Below are 24,008 nucleotides of genomic sequence, written 5' to 3'. Positions count from 1 at the left end.
AACTGACTGCTTGTCATTGAGTGAAAAGGGCACTGGAGACCTTGGCTTTGACATTGGCCTGCTGTATGACTTTGGACAAGTCACTTCACCTCAGTTTTCGCCATCTCTAAATCAAACAGGCAAAATACTACTTACCTCCTTTGTACCACCACTTTGAGATCTACGTATGAAAACCGCTATCTACCTATTAAGTATTTTTACTATTTTCCACACTTTTAAATAGGTCACTTTTGGGGGGTACATTTTCTTTCTTTTCCTCAGTAGTTGTGCGTCACTCTTCCGAGTGAATTTCAGGTATTTTTGAAAACCCTTTAGTAGTTAATTGTTAAGCAATTTTCAAGTGTTTTAAACAAAGAAAACCTATGTTCAATGCTAATTTATAGCACTGTGTATGTCCCATTTAAAGTGACTGTGATTCAGAAGAAACTCTGGTTAGAGTTTTTCATTGAATGAAAAGGTTTAAAGCCAATAAAGTCTATCCAGGATTTCATCTGGGAAAATGAAATAGAAAGCACATTTGTTTCTGGTCATTGAATTTTTAACCTGGGTCTGTTGCTCCTGCTGTTAAACTCTAACACAGTCTCTACTAGAATGTAGTGCCCAGTAATCCCAAATCTCAGTGTTTGGGAGTGAGAGAGTTGAATTGCAAACTGACACATTTATGTTTTGTTACTGTCCTTTACTTCTTCACTGCAATGTAAAAAGACAGCTGCAAAGTTCGTTATTTTAAGAGAGGGTTTCCTCCCTGTTTTTAACATTAGACACATCAAGTCCTAAGTACTTTCTTTTTCCTGGAGGACTCTGGCAATCTTTGGAGGACCTGGAATGCAACACCAAAGCTGGAGGTTGAAACCCGAGATGCAGTTCTCTTAGACCCCATGGAGTGGTGGAGTGGAGAGGAGATGTCAAGCCTGAGGTTGGGAGAACAGTAGCACAGGTTTCAAACTCCAGGTGTAATGACACATTCCAGATCCTCCAAAGAGAGCCCATGTCCTTCAAGAAAAAGGTAAGTCAAGAACTGATTCTTCCAATGTCAGCAGAAAGCTCCAGTTTCCCCCCTGCTTCTTGGAATATTGTATTCATGTTGATTGATTGTATTTTTTATATTTTATTTGAAAATAAACAAATATAATTAAACAAATAGCCTGTCTTTATTCATCATAAAGGAGTAGTAAAAAGACAAGCACATTGGGTTTTCCTTTGGTTTGCAATTCACCTTTAAGGGATGTTGAAATACCCTGCAAGAGCAGGGTTAAAAAGAAAATTAAATAGCAAGCTGCCTGTTCCTCACTTAAATGACTAAACTGAACTATATCAATTTCATACTTTAATGATAAAATTGCAGGAAAGCTTTAGAAACATGTAAGTGTTTTAGCCTATTGTAACATAGTTATTTTTCAGAGTGGTAGCCGTGTTAGTCTGTATCAGCAAAAACAACGAGGAGTCTTTGTGGCACCTTACAGACTAACAAATTTATTTGGGCATAAGCTTTCATGGGCTAGAACCCACTTCATCAGATGTTATTTTGTACACCATTTCAATTATTTCTGAAGTATCTCAAAAAATAAGACTACGTCTCAAGGAAATCAACGCCAGCTCTTTCATTCATTTAGTAAGGGAGCAGACAGATTTATTCATCTGTACTTTTTACCTATTAAAATGCCAGTTTTCTGATGGAACAATATTCTCTAATGGCCAGCTGCACCCTTAGAAGCAACTCTTATTTACTTCAGTATGTTGATTTCAATGGAAATTGACTGCATGCACCTGAATTTGTTCTGCAAACATTAACATCTATTTTTGGCTGCTACTGCAATATAAATTAAAAACGGTAAGAGTAATAATAAGGAGGGCAAGATCAAGCACTTACATTAGTTTCAGTGAAGGCTCTCCTATTCTAACTTCCAAACAGAAAAAGAAAAAGCTGTATATACATTTCTGAAGTTGAATGCTCATACTGTGCTTTATGGTTTGTAAGGTGCTTATCCAGACACATCAACAAGCAGGTACCAGATTTCCTTGGGAATGTTGATCCCTTAAATGCAGGAACCTCTCCAACTGGCAGTTTAGCAATACAGATTAGACACTGCTTGATTCTGATTAGCTGAACTCCACAACTGTAGACCTGCTTTTCTTCCATTTACAGTTACAGTCAAAAATGTAGATGTATGTCCAACAACTATCCTGAACAGCTGCCTTTTAGGCTGCAAGGTCTGTCAACTGCTATTTTATCATTCCTACTTTACATTTATTATTAAAACACATTAATTATAGCTGTCAAAAAAAGCTTCTTTCAAAATGTTGCTAGTTACAGAACAGTCTGTCAGTCATTTACGCTGTACTCAGGATATCTGCTGGTTTGTTTGATCACAAGCATTGTACATGGCAAAAAATTCATACTTTAAAAAGGCTTTTTCAAATAACAGCTGGACTGAAAGTTTTATAACAAACACAGGGGCCAAGTCTTTAATCATACAAGCAGTCCTCACACACATGATTCCAAGGGGACTACTCATGTGTGTAAGGATGTGAGAAAGGGTTTTCAGGACTGGGCTGCAAATGTCTTTATCCAGCCACAATAAGGTAAAATTACTCAGAACCAATACATATATACAATGCAACAGCAAATATTGGTGTGATTTACATGGCATAAGATGGTAAAACCTTATGCCCATTCCGACTTAGTTCTAAGAATCTAACACGTAGGGCATATGTTATCTCATGTAAACCACACATTCAGATAAATTAACCACTAACTTTATAAACTCTCCCTCTCTCATCAAAAGGGGACAGAAAACTAAATACTCTTATAATCACACATATTTTAAAGTAAAACTCCACAACTTTCAGGCATAAATGAAATCTAATGTCAAGCCATACTTAGGACAAAAGTTTAAGTGGATAAGAGGAGACACCTTTCTTCCACTGTGGAATTTGCCTCAGCCATACACAGTAACCCAAACTCCTGAAGCTAAAAAGCCTATAAACTCTCCAAACCACCAGGCAGATTCTACACACAGGATTGATTATACAGCCAGAGAAGACCATCCCGTAAACACAAATTATAATATAAAACAATGTCAATATGCATATCATGGTATTCCATTAGTTCAAATTAAAAATAAAGTGAGCCACTGGAATGACCATCAATAAGAATATTTCTATATTTGTCGAATCATATTTCCCATAAAAGAGAAATCCTCAATTTAAAACTTGAAGAAAGACCACAGTTTAATTCCCACACTGAGCATAATTATCCTATTGTGTGCATGTATCTAATCAGAAAATGAAACTTTGAGATCAGTAGTAAAAGAGAAGGCTTCTCATTGCCTATCAACGTACTCTAGTTCTAGCCACTTTCTGTCCTCATATTTGTATGCTATGTAAGACTGTGCGTCCTCATTATTTTAAAGATACATTCTCATCAGTATAGACAGAGGGGCCAAATTTCAGTGAGTAGCATTGTGACCTGATGCACGGGGTTACAACACCACTCACATTTGGCCTGGCTGCCCCTCTCTCCAGATAAACCAGACTTGCAAACAAAAAACTATTTAGTTATTTTGGTGCAAAAGTGTGTGTGTAGACTAGCCCTAAACCTAGAGGCAGGGCATGAGCCACTTATGCAGCTAGGGTTTGCTTGCTCCCTTTCCCCACGTTAAATACCATGCATATGAACACTATATAGGTAGGGGTTTAGGCCAAGACTCCATGCAGTTTGCAAACTCCCAGGTCATATTATCGTTATTCTATGATCACTCCCGAAAAGCTTCTTGCCACTTATGATAACGCCATTTCTTGGTATGGTTCCACTGCAGTTAGGGCATCGTGAGCCCTAAATATTTTGCCCATACACAGTAGAAATGTTCAAAAACAGACTCCAACGAGAGACTGCTGAATTGGAATTAATTTGCAAACTGGATACAATTAACTTAGGCTTGTTTAAAGACTGGGAGTGGATGGGTCATTACACAAAGTAAAACTATTTCCCCATGTTTATTCCCCCCCCCACCCCCGCTGTTCCTCAGACATTCTTGTCAACTGCTGGAAATGGCCCACCTTGATTATCACTACAAAAGGATTCCCCCCCCCCACCCCCGCTCTCCTGCTGGTAATAGCTCATCTTATCATAGAATCTCAGGGTTGGAAGGGACCTCAGGAGGTCATCTAGTCCAACCCCCTGCTCAAGGCAGGGCCAATCTCCAATTGCTACCCCAGAACCCTAAATGGCCCCCTCAGCAATTGAACTCATAACCCTGGGTTTAGCAAGCCAATGCTCAAACCACTGAGCTATCCCTTACCTGATCACTCTCATTACAGTGTGTATGGTAACACCCATTGTTTCATGTTCTCTGTGTATATAAATCTCCCCACTGTATTTTCCCACTGAATGCATTGGATAAAGTGAGCTGTAGCTCACGAAAGCTTATGCTCAAATAAATTTGTTAGTCTCTAAGGTGCCACAAGTCCTCCTTTACTTTTTACAGTAGAAAATGTGACCCCAAATGCTGTAGAAAGCAAAAAGACCTATTTGGTTCCAGCTCTGCCATATGGGAACTGATAACTTAAGCTATTTTATATTGGTTATTTTATTAAAACCACAAAAAAACCTGAAAATGTATTAATTTTTTTATATTCCCTTACCATTAACTCCATTCCTGTCTTTCAGTTGCAACCGAAAGGCTTCTGACTGGGTATCAACAATGGCTATTCATCACAAAAAAGGAAACAAAAGAAGCAGTAATGAACTGACAAAGCTTGTTAGTCTTCTCCAGCAAAGTTTCAACAATTAGCAATACAGCAAATGCATATCAATCATTCCAATGCAGTAAGAGATCTATTTTCCAGTAAAAGAAGGAAAGAGCAGTAGCTAATAAAGACTGGGCTGTCTTAGAAAGAAAAATCTAACAATCCACAGAACTCTTAACAATCCATGAGTTCAAACACATTAACTAGTAAGAATCTATTTTTTCGTTTTTGTTTTTTAATTAAAAAATCAACATCCAAAGGAAAACATTTCTTGTATACAGGACATTTGCACCAAGGCTGCCTGCCACTCACTCTCACAACCATGTATGCTGCTGTTACAAACATATACAGTAAGACCTACTCTGTCTTAACAGGTTTCAGAGTAGCAGCCGTGTTAGTCTGTATTCGCAAAAAGAAAAGGAGTACTAGTGGCACCTTAGAGACTAACCAATTTATTTGAGCATAAGCTTTCGTGAGCTACAGCGAAGTGATCTGTAGCTCACGAAAGCTTATGGTCAAATAAATTGGTTAGTCTCTAAGGTGCCACAAGTACTCCTTTTCTTTCTGTCTTAACAGTTGATAATGATTTCCAGGTCTCCATGTCTGGCTATTTGTTGTGCAACTCTTACCATTGTTAACAGAAATTGTGTGTCTAATCCACTTCTCTGAAAATTAAAGTTTCAGCAAATAAAAGGGTTAGAGAATGGCAGAAAATGATGCCTTTGTTGCTGCTAGCAATTAGGAGCTCCCTTGTGTGTTTTATTTGTGGTCATCGTTTTATTAAAGCTCGTCATATATATGGATTTAAAGTTATCTTATTTCCCAAACATTTGGAAATGTTTTTGAACTAACAATTCTAAAAACAAAACACAAGAATACTTATGTGTGTGGTTGGTTGAGTGGATAAAATGCTAAACAGATTTATTAGCCACTATAGATTGGGGAATAGGAGTGGCAGGAGTTACTGTAGCATCAGCTCTGATGTGAAGACTGCACAGTAGCTCCAGTCCTAACTCCTCAGCCTCCCCATGCGTCCCTGTGGCACTATGATGCTGCAGCCCAGCTATTCAGGTTTGGCACTGTGATCAGCATGGAGGACAAAGGAAGATTAACACCAGAGAGAAATAATATGTGCATGTTCTAAGAAATAGTCCAAAGTTGATGATTTTTGAGGGACAGGAAAGTTTGGATATAAGAAAGTCACAAAATTCTATTGGATTTGTGGGAAAAAATTGTGAAAATGCTAGGCAATATTTTTTCTTTACTCTTTACAAAATTATTAAGCACAGGAAAACCAGTCATTACCAAGAAAAAGCAGCAAAAATCAAAGATAGAAAGGGCATTTTTCTTACAAAGCTTTAGTACTTATGGAAGGTCCTGGTGGCAGCTCTAGACACTGAAATCCTCAATTTACTCATAGAAAAGGTGCAGCATGGAATAACTTCCCTCCAACTCTGCCATGCCTCATTCTTGCTTTGGAGTGGCTACCTCTAGCAGTCTAAAGACAGCTCTGCCTCCAGACCCATTTCACTGTTGGGCTTTCAGTTTGCAAGGTTTTCTTGCCTACTGCATACACATGTTATTGCTGAGATACAAAAAATCTGGACAACTAGGATGATCCTGAGTCCATAAAACTGGACAGCTGGCAGTGTATACTGAACTCCCTTACAGATTTCCCAGTATAGTTATGATCCTGGGAAAACCGCAACAGGCACAAGTAAGGTTACGCACTAGGCCTGGTCCTTCACATTGAGTGGAAATAAGTTTGTGTGTCTACTGGATGCTGTCAAGCAAAGGGTAAATAAAGCGTGAGGTGAGGGCAGGGCCGGCTGCAGCGTTTTTGGCCACCCCAAGCAGCAAAAAAACCCCAACTTGCCACCGAATGGGGAGGCGGAATCCTGCCCGCCGAACGGGGAGGTGGAATGATGGTGCAGCTGCCGAATTGCCGCCGGCGACTGAAGAAGAGTCAGACTAATCTGTGATCCTCATTATGCAAATGAGGAGTTTAGCCAAACACTCTCCTTTTCAGCCTTATTCCTGCTAGTAGGCAAAAGTAGCTTGGTAGCTGCACTCTCATGAAAGTGAGATTCCCATGCACTCCCTATCCTGTTCATTTTTTTACTTTGCATTTGAGTGTTTAAAAACACCCAGCACCTACACAGGATCAGACCCTGCATCTGGTAAGTCTGCCAACAAATAAGCCAATTCAATTGGCAATTTAGTTGATGAGGAATTGGATTGAAACTGCAATCTCTTCTCAGGCTTGCCACTAAATGTTCACCACATGGGAACAACTGTAGGCTTTTATCAACCTGGGCAGGATACAAAGTAATGACATTGAGTAAGGCCAATTTGCTGAATACTCTTAGCTGTAAAAATAAAAGATTTTGAAACAAAGAAACAAAGCGTCTGTCAGATTTTAATCGGTTTAACGCTTTCTGTTACAAGATTCCCTTTTCCCAATCCCAAAACAGGTTAAGTTAACCACTCCTCATCCTCCCTGATTGAACTAACCTCGTTATCCCTAGCCTGATTCTTGCTTGCATATTTATACCTGCTTCTGGAAATTTCCACTACATGCATCTGACGAAGTGGGTATTCACCCACCAAAGCTTATGCTCCAATATGTCTGTTAGTCTATAAGGTGCCACAGTACTCTTTGCCACTTTTACAGATCCAGACTAACACAGCTACCCCTCTGATACTTAGGGTTGGTCATTCAGGAGTGGCCACAGGCACAGTATTTCCTAATGGGCACACTGAATAAGAAGTCGCCTCACTCCCAGAAATTTTGGAAAAGAAATGGTCCAGTTTCTTAGCATCTTTTTGTTTAGCCTTGACTGGTCCCATCACCATCTCATTGACGAGCAGAGCTACTTTGGATGGAGCTGCTGCAGCCAGGATATCAATAAGGCTGTGCGATATCTCTCTGAGGTCCTTGATCTCCAAGCCTAGGTTTGAAGCAACCTGTTTCAGAAGATGCTAATGGGCCCTGAAAGAGGCAGAAATCCATCTTCTCCAACCCATCCTAATCCAAGTCTCCAATATGGCAACCAGTATAGGTAAGCCAGGCAAGGCGGATTAGTTTATCTTTTGTTTTATGTGAATTTTCCCTGTGTTAAGAGGGAGGTTTATTCCTGTTTTCTGTAACTTTAAGGTTTCGCCCAGAGAGGGATCCTCTGTGTTTTGAATCTGAATACCCTGTAAAGTATTTTCCACCCTGATTTTGCAGAGGTGATTCTTTTACCTTTTCTTTAATTAAAATTCTTCTTTTAAGAACCTGATTGATTTTTCATTGTTCTTAAGATCCAAGGGTTTGGGTCTGTGTTCACCTGTACAAATTGGTGAGGATTCTTATCGATTTGCCTACAGCCAGAAAAGGGCTTGGGGGGATATTTTCGGGAAAGACGACTTCAAGTGGGCTCTTTCCCTGTTCTTTGGTTAAAATGCTTGGTGGTGGCAGCATACTGTTCAAGTCCAAGGAAAAGTTTGTACCTTGGGAAAGTTTTTAACCTAAGATGGTAAGAATAAGCTTAGGGGGTCTTTCATGCGGGTCCCCACATCTGTACCCTAGAGTTCAGAGTGGGGAAGGAACCCTGACAGCTATCATTGTAATCTAGAAAGTATCTATCACAGTGGCTTATAAATATACAGCATGCCTGGGTGTCAGTGCACCCAGCATGTGCCTAAGAAAAAAAATGGTTACTAATATTTCATAACGGTTGTTCTTCGAGATGTGTTGCTCAAGTCTTGAGGAACTTCCTTCACAGCCCCCAAAAGTAGGAGGGATTGCACCTCCTGGACATGGAGTTGCTCGTGAGAAGGGTCCCTGAAGAGGGACAGGGGTGGGAGGTGGGAGAGAGGGATGAATAAAAACTGACGGGTATATCCAACTGTCACTGTACTCAGGACCCTTTGGTCCGATGTTAAGGATGTCCAAGCCTGGCTGAAGAGTGACAGACTGTCCAAAAATGAAGGGGGGGGAGGGGAGAATCCAAAACAGTGACTGGTACAGTGCCCTCAGGTGCACCTTCAAAAGGCCTGCTTGGGCCTGCCAGAGTATCTCTGCAGCCCCAACTGGGAGGCTGAGGTGGACACGAGTGGCTGGCACTACTTATAACCTCTGCCTTTTTTTTGTAGGGCTCCTGCCTTGGAGATCCTTAGAACCAAGGAGGCTGCTGGGGCCTGAAATGTTTTCTGGCAGCAGACGGGGCATACAGGCCTAAGGATCATAGGGTGGCTGTGGCCCTTGAGTCCTTCAGTCCATGAAGTCTTGTGTCCATCTGCTCCAAGAAAAGGGAGGAGCCTTCAAATGGGAGATCCTGGATTGACTTGTAGGGAAAGCTGAAGGGCTGGAGCCAGGAACAGCACCTTATGGTGACTGTGGAGGCCACTGGCCAGGCTGCTGAGTTGGAAGCATCCAGAAACACTTGGAGAGAGGTTCTGGCCATGTTCTTATGGGTTGCAAACTCCTGTCTTGAACTTATTCAGGAAGAAACCTTTCTTCCGAAAAGGTCCAGTTTCTTAGCATCTTTTTGTTTGGCCTTGACTGGTCCCATCACCACCTCATTGACAGGCAGGGCCACTTTGGATGGAGCTGCTGCAGCCAGGATATCAATAAGGCTGTGCAATATCTCTCTGAGCTCCTTGATCTCCAAGCCTAGGTTTGAAGCAACCTGCTTCAGAAGATCCTAATGGGCCCTGAAATCGTCCTGGAGAACTAGGCTGCTGTGACCCGCAACAGCCTCATCTGGGGAGGCCGAGGAGGCTTGTATGGAGGAGGGGCTCCTTCCTCTTCCTCTACTATGTCCATTGGAGGCATCTCCTTCGGTACTAGAGTCTGGATCCAGTGCTGAGCAGGAAGGAGCAGTAGCCTGTCTCTCAGAGACCATCAAGTAGAAGCGGTGGGAGGAAGGCCACAGTATGGGGGGAAACCCCCAGCGGTTCTAGTAGGGCCACATATTGGTCAGCAACCTGCTGGCCAGGTGCCCACCGGGTGACCAGCAGTGAAGCTTGGTAGTGCATAGGCTGGGTACCAATGGTGGGCTTTCGGTGGTACATAGGGTTACCCTTTAGGCTCCAAAGAGGATTTCTCTGTCAGCAACCACGGTGGAGTGGTATCTGCTTCCACTTCCATATAGTGCCTGGGTTCTGGGAACCAGTGGTGTGCCAGGGAGTGGGATGCTGGGATCAGGTAGGGCTTTTCCCTGTGTGGTGCTGGGAAGGTGCCTGATGCACCCTGTTCCCTCCTGCTTCCAGATGCCAGAGTTGGTAGGTGCCCCGGTGGGGTTGGAGTGACCAGAAGAGAGAGAAGATCCCTAGTCACCTGTAAAACCTCTGTGGTTGACAGCACCATCAGCCCACTGGTACCACGGTGGCTGCCTGGTGTCAGCGGAGGGTCCTGCACTGAACTCAATGCCCTTGGTGGAATTGACAGTGATGACACAGGTCCAGGGGTAGAGCGGCAACCTGGTGCAGGTCTCACTCCCCCTCCCCGCTTGTCTCTCTTTTGTACTGGCTAGCACCCTCTCTCAGTGTGCTGTTTTTTGTGCTTTGTCCTTGGCACCAGGGATGGAGAACAGTGCCAGGAAGAGCTTGGTGCTGTGGGAGTGCTTCACACTGACATCGAAGTACTCAGCACAGAATCGGAGTGGCAGGTCTGATGGCAGCTTCCATGAGGATAGGCTGATGTCCCGGTCTTTCTTAGTGCGGGGTCTGAAGTGTCCTACAGATTTTGCACTTGTCCTTTACATGAGTTTCCCCCAAGCACTTTAAGCAACTGGAGTGTGGGTCACACACAGGCATAGGTTTGCCACAAGAGGCACAAGGCTTGAAGCCTGGGAACTGGGGCATGCCTGGCCCCTGAGGCGAAAAGTCTCTCAACGATAGGAACTATATACACTACCACTACTTGCAAAAACTATTAACACTATGAATAAAGAAAGAGTCTGAAACCACTGGGAAGAAACATTGCCAGAGCAAGAAAGAGTCCTTCCAGCAACTGTCACGGTGGTAAGAAGGAACCGAGAGGGTCCAGGGCCAGTGACACCCCTTATACCGGTACATATGTGTGCCGCTCCAGAGGGTGCTAGACCCAGTCCATCAGATACCACTAAGGGAAAAATCTCTGGCAACAGTGCACGTGGCACGCACACACTTAGCATGGAATGGACACGAGCAAGCACTCGAAGAGAAACCTCAATCTCTTGAGATGGCAAAGCTGCTTAGAACCAGGCACCAAGAACAAGAGCATCACCTTCCCTTCTCAGCTCCTATACAGAATCAATGGGTGAGATCCTAGTCTTGTCTGTCTCATGTCTGTGTCTGGCTTTAGCTGATCAGCAAATGAGTTGTTTGCTACAAACAGTTGTAGATGTTTTTCTATAAGGACAGTAGGTTTTATTCTGCATGATTTCACATGCCTTCTTGTTGCAAAATTCTGAATCACCTCGACTTGAAATATTTGGTTTTACATGCAGTAGCATCTTTTATGCTAAAAGATATCTCAAAGCACTTTCAAAGGATGAAGAAATTATGCATTGGTAGCTTAGTTGCTATGTAAATAAATACCTCTCCAAAAGCGTACTACAGGTTTGGAGATTATAACCTTTTATTTTATTAAATCCCAGGATTATATCTCCTAATCTCTGTGACAAACTCTGTCCCATCTTCTGCAGCTACCTAGAGCCCCAGCTGTAGCAGAACAAATGTGGGTTTTCTGTGCAAGGGGAAGCGGAGAGCAGGATTTGGGGAGACCATGCCAGAAGGGAAGGAAGCATGCTCCTGTGTGTTATGGAACCTGGTTTTGCAGGAGGCTTCTGGCTCATTCCTTTACAGCTGGGGATAGCAGCCTGGGTGAGGCACGTCTGGATAGGAACAGGGTCAAGACCATGAATCTCCCGCTTTATGAACCAGCTGAGCATCGAGCCCTCTTAGTGGGAGGAGCAGAAGCAACAAGGCTACTGCGGCAGCGGCACAGCTAACATGGGACCTTTGACCCTGACTTCAGGTCGGTGGGCAATGATGGGGGGCAGAGAGGGAGGGGGGCAGGAGGGATCGAGGGGCTAGCCTCTGCCCACCCGCTCCAGGCCAGCTGGCCTTGTGGGGGAGGGGCGAGGGATGCTCTGAACAGGGCTCTCCAGGGGCCCTGAGTGCGCGCACCCAGCTCCAGGAGGAGATGCCACTCTGCAGCGTGCACGGCTCCCAGCACCTGTCCCTGTCACACCACTGCATGCCGGGCCCCACTCCCTGAAGCAAAAGGCCTACGTTTTTTGATGATCGCTGCTGCTGGGCGACTAGAGTCAGCCAACCGGCTGCCCTCCTCCTGCTGCGGCATGCGCATGCACGCATGCATGGCACACTTGTCAGGTGCTCCACTGCTGTGCGCTGCTGTCCCTCCCCCTCCGGTTGGGCCGGGGGCGTGCGCACACAGCATGCCGTGTCCTCCAGGTCTGGGCAGAGCTAGTGCTGGGGTGGGCCTACATGCTAAGTGGGTGGGCCACGGCCCACCCACAGCTACAACCCAGTACTGTGGCCTGCGTTCGTGGCCACTGTGCAGCACGGCTACAGCTCCATGGCCTAGGGAGAGAAATCCTTTTCCCCGTGCTCCATGCTTGCTTCACCAAACCCGGCTACTGGGGCTTGTTGTGAAATAAAGGATTTCTCTCTTTGAAAAGAACTCGGAAATCTTTCACTTGGAACCAAGAACTGCCATAGTCAGGCAAAAGATACCTTCATTTAGCATCTCACTTGAATGATGGCACATATAACAGGGAGACACACTCATCCACAGTAGTGTGGATCTACGCCCAACCTTAAGTTCCAAAGTAGGATTTGAACTCACAACTTTATAGCCCAAAAGCATTATCTTATTTATTTCTGTGGTTTTTTATGTTTCCGTTTGGAGTTTCCCAGTGATGAGACAGCCATAAAACATGGATGAAAACATGCTCATTTTACAAAAAGAACAATATTGCAAAAGGAAGACACACAGTGGTAAGGCACAGTATGTATAGGAGAATATTCATCATTCATGAACAATCAAAACAAAACAAAAACCCCAAAACTAAACACCAAACTATTCTATGCTGAAATAAGCAGTAACAGAGCCCAAGTAACCTTTTAGAGGGATAAAAAAAAAGTTCAAAGTGACTCAAACCATGCATCATTCAGATGTAAATTTTCCAGTGACACAGTTGAACATGAGAATTAAGAACAGAAAATATATTATACACAGGAAAAACAAAGGATCTGCAAGAATGAGCCCTAATGTACAGACTAAAATCAATTTACAGGGCTGTTGCTCCTGACCTCTTGAGTCAGACTGTATTGTCCATAAGCCAATGGCTAGGTACCAGTGTTCCCAGATGTGCATCCCAATCCAATAGTCATTCGTAGCAATAAACTGCATAAGGCAGGCCTCAAGCCCAACCCAAGAAGTGACTTAGCTACTCAAGACCCCCCAGGTAAGAATGAAGGAGATATCTAAACACATATCAGTCTCTGAACAGGTTCTTGGAGCATCCTATCTGATAGAAATCATTCAACAGATCTCATATGGGATCTCACTAATAGAACCAAAAAGTAAAAACCGTCCATTTCCCCTAGATTCATAGAATTTTAGGTTAGGAGGAACCGTTATTTGATCTAGTCTGACCTCCTGTATATCACAAGCCATTACATGTCTATCAGTTAACCCTATATTGAGTCCAATAACTTGGGTTTGACTAAAGCATAGCTTGAGTTTGGTTAAATCATAATTTCCTGAAAGGCATCCAGCCTTGATTTAAAGGCATCAAGAGCTGAAGCATCTGCCACTTCCGCTGGTAGTTTGTTCCAATTGTTAAATTATTCTCGCTGTTAAAAATTGGTACCTAATTGTCTGGCTTCCAGTATCGGTCTCCCCAGTATAATATACACAGGGGTAAAATCAATCTCTACCCCTAGTCTCTACTCCCCTGTTTATATAGCCAAGCATCACATTAGCCCTTTTTGCCACAGCATCGCATTGGGAGCTCATGTTGAGTTGTGTGACCCTTATGACCCCTAGATCCTTTTCAGAGTCACTGTTCTCCAGGCTACAGCCGCCATTCTCTTGGTATGGCTCCATTCCTTGTCCCTAGATGTATAATTTAGCATTTGGCTGTGTTAAAATGCCTTTTATTTGAACGCGCCCACCTTATCAAGAGATCTAGGTCACTGTGACTGCCCTGTTCCCATCCTTATTTATCACTCCAGTAATTTTTGTGTCATCCACATATTATATCAGCACTGATTTTATACTTCCAGATCATTGGTGAAAATGGTGAATAGTGTTGAAGTTTGAAAATTCAAACTGACCATTGATGCGCTTGTTCCTGTGTGACTGTTGATAGGGAACTGGAGCTCTTTTAGTGCAAAACTATTTGATTTGTGTGCACAAACGTGTGTGCATGCCTGCCCTTTTTTGTGGGAACAATTAAGCGCATACTCAAAATCAGAGGTCAGCCTACAACTGTTGGAAAAAAAGGCCTAGCACGTGGCATCTTGCTTATATTTTAAGGTCTTCAACATTTGGTATTTCTTTTTGCTGCCAGCTTAAATGGCTCTAACAAAAGAAAAATGCTGGGTACCCAATCTTAATGCTATTCCAAAGACACAATGGTTATGCGGGAATGAAAGATGGATATCACCAGCAATACAAATTAAAGCCACAGGACATTGTGATTAGAATTGTAGCAAGCCTAAAACTTGAGGTCAACATAATATTGCCTCAGTTCATTAAGCCAAAAAATCTCATTCCATTCTGTTGAAGGCTTTTTAAGTGTCCAAAGAGATCCTAACTAGTGAGCTGATTGACAAGAATTCACTAATAATGTGTAAAGTGCTCAGGGCATTAAAGCAAGCAATCAGAATAATAACAAATCTGTTTTGGACCTGATGTATCATTTGGAGCTATATATTTTCTGGTCCTATGATCAGAAACTTGAGACAAATGTACACCCTGTATATAAAAGGGGTATACTATAGGTCAGTAGGACCTTCAGAGCTAGGAAATTTCTTTCCTTAAATAATTTTGTGTTATGAAGTAACATACTTTTGTATAATAAATGAATGGGAACACTTTCCACATAAGGGAAATAATGGCTTACTTAAAGCATGAGTTGTCTTTCATTGGACTTTTATTGCTTTTTTAAAAATAGATTTACTATATCAAACATGATTTGTTCGCCTGAACCCTCATGCTTCCCTTGCTTCAGTGACTCAAATCAATTTAGGCAAAATATTAATACAATGCAGGATCACTAGCACTATGACACTTGTTCATAGATTTCAAAATATCTGTCACCTATATTTATGATGGTTTCTTTTAGATGTAAATTGAATGACTGTCCTTACCTCTTGCTTCTTATTATTAGCCTAACAATTCAGTTTATCTCTCAAAATTAATATAAATTGCACCTAAACTTCATAATAGCAGTCTGCACCATGTATCAGTGAAGAGGATATTCAAGACTCTGTATTCTGTTTCCACTTAGTGGGGAACAGGATCTGGCCTATTATGTTCAGTATGTGGAATTAAGCTAACAGAGAAAATCAGTTTCAACACTGAGAAATGTCTGGTATGACAAAAGATTTACCTACAAAAGGAAAGAATAAACAGAAATAAAAGAGAATTATCATCATTAATCTCAAATAGAGTATTAAAAATAAACAGCTAAGTCAGTTCTGAAAATTCAAGTTTCAACATCATCCTTACTTAGCTACAGTATTATTACTGGCCCAGGCCACATCTTGGTTTTGTTCCCATAGTTTTGCTTAAGGTTTGTTTGTTGATATATAATCCCAAAAAATCATTCTCTGAGTTGGGATAGGAAAACAGCTTAGACATCCACCCCTTCCTTTGTAAAGGTTTTCAGAAGAACCATTGCATTTGGTCAGACATTTGTGTCTGGGCTCAAAATCTGGGCAGAGCAAAACCTTAATTCTTTCAAAATTATTATCTTAAATACAGGGAACTGCTCTCTCAGGCTGCAATTCTGACCTGGGAGGCTGGAGAGAGAGATCAGGATTATACCTTCTACTACAATGGTATTGTAGTTTTTTCCACATGCCCCACTATATTATTATTATAGGTTCCTCCATATTGTACTCCTGTAAGTGCATTCGCTGTAGATTTCTTTTTTTTTAGCAGTCAGTTTGCAAACTAAGGGGAATAGGTAATCCATGAAATTAATCAATTTTGGGGTCCCGCTGCCAGTAAAAACAGCAGAATCTGCATATTTTTGGACCTTTTTGGTTGTCTATGTTTTTCCATCTTGTGTTCTACTGCCTGATTGGTTACCTTGTATTAACATCCTGTACAGCTCAGCTCATACAGTAAAATGGTTCTAGGAGTCTATCACTTTATCCATGGAGTCAAGATGCTGATACTTACCTGGACTAGTACCTTTCTCTACAAGAAATCATATTGAAATCAATAGGATTACTTGAAGAGTAAAGATGAGAGAATAAAATGGTCAGAATCTGATCTTAGGTGCCTTAAATGCTCCTTTACATGCAGACTGCGAACCTGCTACTCGTGTTGGTGAGCAATTACTGACAGCACTACATTTGAGTAACTGCTTACTCTGTATGTGTGTGCACGTGTGTGTGTGTGTGTGTGTGAGAGAGAGAGGCAGACAGACACACACGATCTGGCCCTTTGCTTGCTATATTTTTCAGATAAACATTTCATTTTCAATGCCAGGCATGGAAAAATGCTAGGTGTTTGTCTAATTTTGAACTATTGAATTCAAATATTTTCCAAAGTATGTTTGTCCAATTTACAAGCAAATAGATGAAAGTGTCACAGTAGGGCGAAGACAGGGTAGCCTCTTTGGCAGGGCCACTTATCTTGAAAATGCTACTATTTTCACTTCCAAATTTGGTTCTTCTCTATCCCTGCTAGAAGCAGGATGCCCTCATTCCCACACACGAAGGACCAGCAATGGTTGCGACAAAGAGCCAGGAAAAGGAACTCCATTTCATGGCAAGCCCCTGCCCTCTGTCCTCTTTGTTCTCAATAGCATTCATCGTATACTAGGAAGAAGCACCTTATGAGCTGTTTTCAGAGGCTGGTACCTGCTCTCTGTTTCTGTTAACCTTAAACTCAGTTTTTCAAACTTTTCTGAAAAAAGCCCAAGCATTGCTTCTTCATTTCCTCTTGAAATCATTTAAAAAACTTCTCATAAAAAATAATCATCAGTAGTTCCGCTGAAGTGGGAAGTGGAGAGGGCAGCCCTCGATGCTGATTCAGAGGCAGCCACCACACACTGTAGAAGTTGCTGCCAAAAAAGGATCAAGTTTTCATTCAAGTATTATCATGCTTAAACAAACATGAACATACCTCAAAATTCCAAAATGGTTAAAAAAAATCCTCCTCCCCTACAAAAGAAAAAAGCAACCAACACTGAAGTTGAAGAGGTGGAATTCTAAACTCACACCAACTTATGCCGACACATTTGAATAGGAAAAAAGATGTCCTTTGTACAGTTATTTATATAATTAGCCTGCAAACAAGAATCACCAACTCCAGAAAGACTAGATGCCATCCACAAATCTAATAGCCTCAGATCACTTGAGAGTCTCTAACAATGAATTTGCTCGGGAGAGGCTACCATGATTTAGTACAGTAAGAATGAAGAACCAGAAAAAGCAGTTTGCTCTTCTATCTACAACTTTCAAAATAATGATGGCCATTCCAAACTGGTGCAAGCTACAGCAGCTCGGAGGCTGCACTGACATATGCTGGGGATTGGGGAGCCCACAGGTTGTCTACAACCTTCTTTGCCCTACCACATACCTTTTGGGTTCTGGGCAAATTTCAGCTCAGCCAGACCCAAGGACCTGGCCCAGAGTGTGAAAACCATCTCAGAGCAGACAGGCCATACAAGGTCTTTTGCACAAGTTAAACTCTACTTAAGTCGCTCATGTAGATCCTTGAATTTCATTGTCAGTATCCAAACCACCCCTTCAAAAATACATTTAACATTTTCAGTTCACAATTCAATTTAATTTAAAGAAAGGGTGAATTGCTATCCATCCCTTGTCACGAGAGAAAACAAATTGTTCATAATAAGTGACTGTAAATTTACCTGTCCTTGGCATTTAGTGGATTTTTTAAATCAAACACAAAATTCAGTGACTAATAAGTTGAATGTACTCCTACAGTATTACTGAACGAAAACATGCTGTAGTATATTGCAGCTGAATTTAAATATAAACCTTAACTTTATTGATTTAAAGCAAATTATTTTAAAGCATATAATTTCTGGCAACCTAAAGTAAATCCTTCACAAACCAAAACACTGGTAGTCAGACCTTATTCATAAATCTGATTTTATTTTTATTTTTGGACTATTTACTTATATATATGTGTGTATATACATAAGTTTCTACACTTGCCCTGAGATGCCTTGGAAAAAGGAATGCAAACTGACAAAGCTTCTTTATTTCCAATTATTATTCTAATTACTTATCCCAGAGTTTGGATCATGATTGCTTCTATTTACACTCGGAGCCTACAACATTGTTCTACTTCTGCATGACTGCTTGTAAAACAGACACTTCAGACAACCATAAACAGCTCCTTTTCCTAATTAGACATTCAGAATTCTTCAGTGGAAACAAGAGTAACATCTTTTTCAATAACAGGCACCTCAGCTGGAAAGTGTTGTTGTACGCTCCCATTCACAATAGAAGTGACTGAAAGTAGAGGAAAGCCCTAAAATAAAGACTAGGACCCATTAATGTATTACATAGGCTTTAGAAATAAAGCATATTTACAGATGTGAAATATTTAAGAGAGTGCAGCTCTACTTTAGCAGATTAAATTTATATTTATTTATTTTGGATCCAATTAAAATTATAAAAAGAATGAGCCACTATTACTACAAAATAACGACTGGAGAAGAACACAGTGAAATAATACATAGGTAATTGTGACTGTTTGTTCTGAAGGTTTTTAGGCAACAGTGTGAAAGTGAAATACCAGATTTCATTAATAAACAAATCAACATTTTATGTCTTGTTAAAATGCTTTTACACCAAGTACACTTAGCGAAACAAAATTTTCACATCATTATATGTTAGGAAATGATGCAATTAAGTAGAAGTGACAGTCAAGTTTGCATCCGAAACTAAGGATGGTTAATGGGAAGCACTGACACAAACTGTTTTTAGTCACAGCATAAGAAACCAACGTGACAGTGACATGCCCTACAGTCCTGATTCAGAAATCTTTGAATAACGAATTTGCTTCTTTGTACATTGTAGAGAGAAGTAACAATAATGAATTACCCAAAGAAAGTTTGTCTACCCTAATAAATATAGACAAAAAGAAGGGCACAAAGGATTTATAAGCAGCAGTACTTGATTTCTGAGGAAGCTAACATAATACTGGCTGCTCATTAGGTGAGGTGTTGAGAACCTTCAAATTGAATGGACTTCTTTTGGTGCTGAGGGTGCTGAGCATCTCACAGGTCAGGTCTTAAATAGAAGAACTGTTATATACATATTCAGGACTTCTATGATTCATCTTGAAGATTTACAAGTAACCCACAGTTATTTACAAGTAACCCACAGCTGCAGGAAAGGCAGCAAGGCTGTAGCATATGGCAAAAATTTTAATTGCTTTTAAAGAACTTTTAAGTGGCTTAGCAAAATATTACACGACCAACTTCTTCAAAGCTGTGTGTAAAATATAACTAACACACTTTGGGCTGATCCTTCAGCTTCAATTAACGCCAACTGACAGTAATAGTAACAACTACAGAACTGAGCCCATAGTTCTTACAATGATAGCATTTATAATTACAAAACAAAATCATTGTTACTGTGTGTGGTAGTGAGTGAAACTTTTTCAGATTCTGACAACTGAAGTAAACTTTGTATATTTCTATAACTAGCAAGACAAGCCCAGATCCACAAAGGGACTTAGGCAGTGCGACACTGAACATTGCAACACCTAATTTTTAGATGATAGAAAACCACAGGAACAACAATATGATCCACGACGCTTGAGTTAGGTGCCTAGGTTCCCTATACAACCTAAGCTAGCCAATGGGAGATGTTGACAACAGGGTTGTCTGTTAAGGTCCACCCCCTCCCAGCCCCTCTATGTCTGGGCTGCAGGGAGGTACTTGTCTCTGCTCGTGAGACACAACTGGGCACCCGTCTCCTGGAGACTGAAGTCACGATGAGGTGGTGGTGCTGCCGCCACCACTGCCTACCTTATAGTTTCTAGCCTAGTGGTTAGAGTGCTCAGCAGGGCTTTGGGAGACCTAGATTCAATCCCCTGCTCAGGCAGAAGGAAACGATTTGAAAAGAAGTCTGCCACCTTTAAAGAGAGTGCTCTTTGGGCAGGCCAGGGAAAAAGGGGTTTGTGCAGCTTGAGGAGAACATTTAGGCTAAAGTTTATGCCCGGGCAAACTCCAGGAAAAGGTATATTGTGGGCCTGTTCTCCACTAAAAGGTCAGCCAGAATCAATTAGCCTAGTACTTTGTAGTCTTGTACCTTGTGCAGTCCTTTACACCTGTCCATCTGGCTGGGTAACATTTTACAGTCAGTTTGCACTTGTTCTGCACAGGTGTAAGTTATTATACAGAAGGCTGTGAAGAACCAAGCCCCCACTGTAGAGAGCAAGGTGAGCATTCCATCTGCTACAGTAAGTACCATAAAATCTATGTATCAGACCGCTATCAATATGTACATAGAGCAACCTGTCTGATGGATATAGCATTGGGGGATGCAATAGGAGATTAAATAGTTCCCACAACAGGCTGTGCTTTTTCCCTTGTAGGCCTGTGCCCAGGTGGCCCATTTATCCTGGAGAAGGTCAGCCTGCTGCTCAGTCAGTATACTCAGCCTTTGGAGTCTTGTTTTCATCGGAAAGCTATGAATATTGTCTTTTAAACAGAGCTCTCAGCACTGGAAAAGTAACACAACAGAATCTGCTGCTTTTTCCTTTCTAAATTCTTATAGTCAGACCAAACTAATCGCTGGTACAACTCCACTGAAGTCTATTGTGTTACACCAGGGGTGAACCTGGGCCCTCAAAGTTTAGGTGGTAATTCCAGGTTTACTCTATCATACAGCATTGCTTATTCACCTATTATCAGCCCACAAAGTTTTCATTCAAAAGAGACATTCTTGCTGGATTCCCACCTCTCAACGAACAGAAATTAAATCGTTTACTTGCAACCATGCATGAAGACATTAGAGTCAGCTGCTCTATATCTGCAGCAAAGCCTAAGGTTAAGATTAAAGCAGTGTACTGAGCCAAGTAAATTGACCTAACCAGCAGTTTTCCCTGGAAAGAAGACTGAATAGGACTGTAATACCTCTCCTAATTTCCATGTGTCAGCACCAAAGATAACATTTGATATTTGCTTTGCATAATTTACAAGGAAAAAGAAAATAACATTTCCCAGGTGTGTAAGTTATCTTCATGATAAAATAGTACGAAAAGGGACTGAGGTAGCTGGAAATGTATAGGAAGGAGGCAGGAGTAATGAAGGGACTTCATTCCCTTTCTCTAGGGTTGCATAAACAAGAAATGCCAGGGATCAAAGAGAATACCGTGTGAGGAGCAGTGGAGATGGGCTGCGAAGGGAGTGTTGTGTCATCAGCCCCTTTCTTTTTATATTTTTTTCCTTTAGTGAATTTACAAAGGGTGTTGAAGTCAGAGTGCTGGAAACTGAAGCCCACTGGTTTTCACAGAGGTACAGCATCGGCAGTGGCATTACAATGCCATGCCAGTGTGTCTCACCCCAGCCTTGAAGTATGCAGGATAGTTGTAGCTGCGCAAGTCCCAGGATATGAAAGAGACAAGGTGGGTGAGGGAATATCTTTCACCGGATCAACTTCTGTGGGGGAGGAAGACAAGCTTTTGAGCCACACCGAACTGAAGAAGAGCTCTGTGTGGCTCAAAAGCTTGTCTCTATCACCAACAGAAGTTGGACCAATAAAAGATATTACCTCACCCACCTTGTCTCCCCAACCCTGAAGCTCAGTTTCCATGAGCATTCAATCCATGACCCTGCTGCTAAAATTGCCAACAAAGCTTATTAATTATGAGAGCATGTTTTTGTAATGTTGATACCTGTCCTCTAGAAGCTAGTTTAATTCACAGCTCATTTCACAGAGGCCTCCTACAGCCATCAAATATTAACAGCTTTGAATCACTACTGCCTGCCCCTGGGCCAGATTTATGCAAGTGACTACTAGTGCCCCTGAGTCATCCAGGCCTTCCCTGAACCACACAGCAAATGAATGATGTTAGTTCTGTCATGCAAGAGTGGTAGTAGTTTCTGGTTTTGAAGTGAAAACTAAATTTTGCCTTCCTGTCTGATAATCCATGAATTGTTCTGCATCCATGAGGAAAAAAGTGTGTTTGGGTTCCACCATCAACAGAGAAATGAATATTCCATATTTATTCTTTCAGTTATTGCTTTAAGAGTCACCTGTGCCTTCTGACAACAAGAATAGGCCTGATGACATAGACTTGTAGGAGCTGAAAGGCCCAGAGCCCTTCAACTCTGTAGCACCACTTTGTGCCACAGAGCATAATTGTGTGCAAAGAGCAGCAAAGAAGCCAAGGACTGAATGGGCATGGACACTAGATACATAGGATGAACTACACTCTTATCCCTAGACTTAAGAGGCTGATAACAGGATTGGGGTCACTGGTGGGGCAATCTGTCTGCTAAATATGTTCTGCGTCTGGTAACTTCAATCTCCAGTGCTATCAATCTGGCACTTTTTACCAGCCCCAAATTCACTTTTAAGGGAAAAAACAACACAATGTTACGGGCTACAATTGCTCCACCTGGGAATAAAATTATGCGGCTCTATACGGTTGGCATGATATGTAACTAGGAAGTGTTAATGCATTAAATGACATCTTTAATTGTTGATTATTTTATATGCTTCTTTGACTTTTTTATATAAGCTATTATGGGAATAAAAAAATCATTGAAGCATATATTCTGTGTGAATGTAGACAACATCTGTGTAATATAGCTACCCTGAAATATAGTATAGCTTACTTAGCAATTTCTGACTATTTGGGTTTAAAAGTGAAGTATATACATGTGTATAGAAAAACCTGAGTCTTAAAAAAAGAGCCTCTTACAAAGACACTGCAACTTATCTGGTCTCCAAATTATTCCTAAAGAAGCTCAGAGGTATAATATATTGATATTAATCTTCTATTCTAGTCTTGGACCACTGCTAAACAGAGGCATCTCATAATGTAGCATTATGCAGTATCTTTGTGACATGGACAATTATCTTAGAAACTCAGGGCCCAACCCGAGACACTTGAAAATGGCTTGATTTTCAGAAAGTGATTGTTCAACACAAGAAAAATCAGCTCCCTTTAAGGGATTTCCGGCTGGGGCCCCCAAAATTGAGGCATCCACAATTACTAGTCACTTCTGAAAATCTTGGCCTGAGATCTTTCTTTGTTGTTCCTATCAGCCTTTTTCAGAACTACATTCCTAAATTCTTAACAAATGTTGAGCATCTTGAAGCTCAGCACCTTGCAGAAGGCCCTCAACAATTCATGGGATCAGGTTCAAAGTTGAGAAGCCCAAACTACTTTTAGTCTGCAGATATTTTTTTAAATGTTGACCAAGATCTGTGGAGATTGAATGCTAGTTTATTAAACTACTGCTCTTCCAAGCAGCTACAGAGAAGTCATACTACACATGTTCAAAGACAGCAACACATATTTTATTAGATAAGTATCAATAGATGTGTGCAATGAAAATAAAAAGTACAGGAAACAGGACAAACCTGATTAGAACTGGAGGCTTTGGAAAGGGCCTGTAACAAATCATGCTACTTTCCCCCTCTAATAAAACAAAAAGCCTTCAAGAAATACAAATGTGACCTAACTCTTTGCCTGCCAAGATAGCCATTTAAAAAGAAAAAAATCTTATTAAAAATTGAGGCAAATGTACTGTTCAAGAACTGAGACAAGGGGGATGAGGTAATATCTTTTATTGGACCAACTTCTGTTGGTGAAAGAGACAAGCTTTCGAGATACACAGAGCTCTTCTTCAGCTCTGTGTAAGCTCAAAAGCTTGTCTTTTTCGCCAACAGAAGTTGGTCCAATAAAAGATATTACGTCACCCACCTTGTCTCTCTAATATCCTGGAACCAACACCACTACAACACTGAAAACTAATCATGAACTGCTTATTTTGCCCAGACAACTACATATTCAATGTTTA

At 41.4% G+C, this 24,008-nt stretch overlaps 1 protein-coding gene across 12 annotated transcripts in view; it reads right to left on the bottom strand.

The window, feature by feature from the left end:
* The window catches only part of STAU2 (staufen double-stranded RNA binding protein 2), a 230,194-nt gene that overhangs the window by 25,717 nt on the left and 180,469 nt on the right, over positions 1-24,008 (bottom strand). Inside the window, exon 14 of one of the 12 annotated variants that reach the window (XR_012666950.1) lies at positions 4,645-4,707. The exons of the other annotated variants lie outside the window; for them this stretch is intronic. The gene's annotated coding sequence lies outside the window, so the exon portion shown is untranslated. The remainder of the gene's footprint in view (positions 1-4,644; positions 4,708-24,008) is intronic. 12 annotated transcript variants of the gene reach the window in all.

This window comes from Caretta caretta, chromosome 2 (assembly GCF_965140235.1).
Source record: "Caretta caretta isolate rCarCar2 chromosome 2, rCarCar1.hap1, whole genome shotgun sequence".
In the NCBI taxonomy this organism is placed as follows: Eukaryota; Metazoa; Chordata; order Testudines; family Cheloniidae; genus Caretta; species Caretta caretta.
The sequence above is the reverse complement of the archived record's forward strand: the minus strand, read 5'-3'. Positions and strand labels throughout refer to the sequence as shown.